General features: G+C 46.6%; 1 pseudogene; it reads left to right on the plus strand.

Moving 5' to 3' along the window:
- The first annotated feature begins 2,010 nt into the window (after positions 1-2,010).
- On the plus strand, positions 2,011-3,501 carry LOC129065075 (keratin, type II cytoskeletal 8-like; annotated as a pseudogene).
- Positions 3,502-3,714: the final 213 nt, after the last annotated feature.

The raw sequence follows: 3,714 nt of genomic DNA on the forward strand, positions 1-3,714 counted from the left end.
CAAAGGGTAGAAAAATAGTAATTATACATTGGAGAAATTGGAAAACATTTGACAGAGTGATTAAAATTAACATTACCAATGTAGGACAGATGGGTAAGGAGTGATAACCTTTGAAGGCTGCAAGTTGGAATCTCATCACGAGAAAACATCAGAGCAACCCCAGATGAAGAACAGGTCATATAAAAACATGCATGCTTATGTATATTCATAATATCTTATTCATAATAGACCTTAACTGGATGTAACTGAAATGTTTATCAACCAAAATGTTCATCAATGGTGAATGCCTAAAGGGTGTGGTATATCCATACAATGGAGTAATAATACTCTGATAAAGACCAAGCTTCTGATATATTTAGCAACATGAATAAATGTCAGAAACATTTTGCTGAGTGAAAGAAACCAGACTAAAAGCAGTGTATGATTTCATTTATATGAATTTTAAAATTGGCAAAACGAGTTTATGAAGGTAGGAAGCAGAGGAGTGTTGACTGGGCAGGAAGAGTGGTGGAACTTGAATGCAAACATGCAAAAAGCCACTGTCCAAGTGTGGTGATAATCATCTATATATAACATGGTGGTTACATGCATGTATGGTATGTAGTGGACAAATATATACCACTGTGTATATAAAATTAGGGTATGGTGTTGTGTCTAAATTATACCTTAATAAAGTTTATTTTAAAAAGGTGAAGAGAAGGTATACCCAAGAAAAAAAAATTTGAAAGTGAATACAACAAAATGTGGACCCTGAGAACGAAGGTTTCTACTAGAAAATGCTCCTGGTGGCTAACAAGGCTCAGGAAAAAAAAAAAAAAAAAAAAAAAGAAAAGGAAAAGAAAAAACCCAGAACTAAAACCCAAAAAACAAAGCCTAACAGCTACTTCTACATAGGGACCTTTCATGCAAACTGCACTTCAGGGAGAAGCCTGCACTGTATTTCTGCCCTCTGAGCCTGCCCTTAATAAAGGAGTTTCTGGAATCCTATTTCAACCAATAGGACTGAGGTTTTCCCCATCCAGTCAGAGCTGCACAGCCATATCCCCATCAGCTTCTTCACTGACCCACCAGAGCGGGTCTATTCTGACCAATCAGGAAAGTGCCTTTTGGACATATTGTGAGGATTCAGAGTTTTCATTTGCATGAGGACAGACCAATCAGGAGCCAGAGTGGGGACTTCTGTCTATACAAGTCAGTTCCCTTCCGGTTCTGAAAATGCTCGTTCCCTCTCCACCTAAGACCGAAATGAAGACTGTTTCCCTGCCTGGGGCTGAAACCCTGAAGATGTCTCCTAGGAGTGGAGGGGAGCAGGTCACCACAGGGCACAGCAGAGATGTCTAGTGGGAGAGGGACCTCGTCCCAGGGCCTCCTGAAAGCCTGCTATATCACAATGGAGCTGTTGGAACTGAATAAAGTTTGCTTCTTCACTGAACTCCAAATTGGGGATTCTTATTGGCGGTGAATTGACACCAACCACCTTTGGCTGACAAAAGTAATCACACTGGTTCTTGGGTGGTTCTTTTTACTTTTATGTTCTCCTGCATTTAATACATTTTGTCTGATGAGAAAATAAATCTCAGTATTTAAGACAAGCTATGTTTGTATTTAAAGGCACTGTTTTGTTTTGTAGATGACAATAATGTGTGACATTTAAGATTCTTCTCTGTGAGTTTTGCTGTAGCAGCAAACTTATCCTTCAACTGAGAGACCTGGGTTCTCATTCTGATTATTCCACTGACTGCTGTTATATTTTGTGCAGGTCATTTTGACCCTTTTGAGTTCAGTTTCTTTTGAATGGTGGAGAGTGATCTACCTTAGCGCAAACATTGCATGATATCTTTGGTACCAATTGAAGAACATAATATGTGAAACTTGTTAATTAGATATCTTAAAATATCAGTAATGCATTTGTATATTCAGCATCCTTTGTACTTGAATGCACTACATATTTTTCTTATAAGCCATAACAACATAGATACCAGAAGCAGCTTTTTGGCTCCTTCTTGAATCTCTGTCTGGTTTGGCTTCCTCACCTCCACCCCAGCCTCCACCACGTCCACAAGGTGACCCAGAAGACCTACAAGATGTCTACCTTTGGTCCCCGGGCTTTCAGCAGCTGCGCGTACTCAAGTGGGCCCAGCATCAGCTCCTCAGCCTTTTCCTGGGTGGGCAGCACCTACTGGGCTGGCCTGCGCACCAACATAAATCTGGCCAGGGATTTTGGCAGAACTGGGAGTGTGGGGACCATCAAAGCTGTCCAAGTGAACCAGAGCCTGCTGAGCCCCCTGACGCTGGAGGTGCACCCCAACATCTAGGCTGTGTGCAACCAGGAGAAGGAGCAGATCAAGAGCCTCAACAAGAAGTTTGCTTCCTTCATGAATAAGGTGCGGAGCCTGGAGCAGCAGAGCAAAATTCTGGAGTCCAAGTGGACTCTCCCGCAGCAGCAGCAGATGACTCGCAGTAACATGGATAATATGTTCGAGAGCTACATCAGCAACCTTCGGGGGCAGCTGGAAACACTGGCCCAGGAGGAAATGAAACTGGAGGTGGAGTTTGGCAACATGCAGGGGCTAGTAGAGGACTTGAAGAACAAGTACAAGGACAAGATCAACAAGTGCACAGAGATGGAGAATGAATTTGTCCTCATCAAGAAGGATGTGGATGAAGCTTATATGAACAAGGTAGAGCGAGTCCCACGTGGAAGGGCTGCCTGATGAGATCAACTTCTACAGGCAGCTGTATGAAGAGGAGATTCGTGAGCTGCAGTCCCAGATCCCTGACACCTCCATGGTGCTGTGCATGCACAACAGCCGCTCCCTGGACCTGCACAGCATGGTCATAGAGGTCAAGGCCAGTACGAGGAGATCACCAACCACAGCTGGGCTGAAGCTGAGACCATGGACCAGATCAAGTACGAGGAGCTGCATACGTTGGCTGGGAAGCATGGGGATGACCTGCGTCACACGAAGACAGAGATTTCTGAGATTAACCAAAACATCAGCCGCATCCAGGGATCCATGGCCTCAAAAGCCAGAGGGCTTCCCTGGAGGCCGCCATCGCTGACGCTGAGCAGCGTGGCAACCTGGCTGCCAAAGATGCTCAGGCCAAGGTGCCTGAGCCGGAAGCCCCTCTGAGAACCTCCAAGCAAGACACGGCCTGGCAGCTGTGTGAGTACCAGGAGCTCCTGAACATCAAGTTGGCCCCGGACGTGGCCATTGCCACCTACTGCAAGCTGCTGGAGGGCGAGGAGAACTGACTGGAGTCTGGGATGCAGAGCACGAGTATCCATACCAAGAGCACCAGCAGCTACTGAGGTGGCCGGAGCCAGGCTGAGGGGAACCCCAACTACAGCCTGGCTTCCAGGCCAGCTTGGGATCTGGTGGGGGCCCTGGCTCCTTCAGCTGCACCAGCACCAGCTCCTCCAGTATGGTGGTTATGGGGAAGATTGAGACCTGTGATGGGAAGCTGGTGTCTGAGTCACCTGATGTCCTGCCCAAGTGAACGGCTACCGCGGTTCCTCCTGTCCCCTGAGCCAGTGGGAAAGGAGCTGTGCAGGGCAGTGGAGGGCACAGGAGACCCGCCTGAGGCTCAGCCCCAGACCTCAGCTCACCCTTGGGGTCGGGGAGTTTATTGCCTGGGCACCACCTCTTACCCATGCTCCGAAATAAAAGCCAAATCAAGTGTTTTTTCCCCCCAAAGTAAAGTCTCAACTAG

Source organism: Pteronotus mesoamericanus, unplaced genomic scaffold (assembly GCF_021234165.1).
Source record: "Pteronotus mesoamericanus isolate MK-2021 breed Mesoamerican mustached bat unplaced genomic scaffold, CSHL_Meso_final contig_173, whole genome shotgun sequence".
NCBI lineage: Eukaryota > Metazoa > Chordata > Mammalia > Chiroptera > Mormoopidae > Pteronotus > Pteronotus mesoamericanus.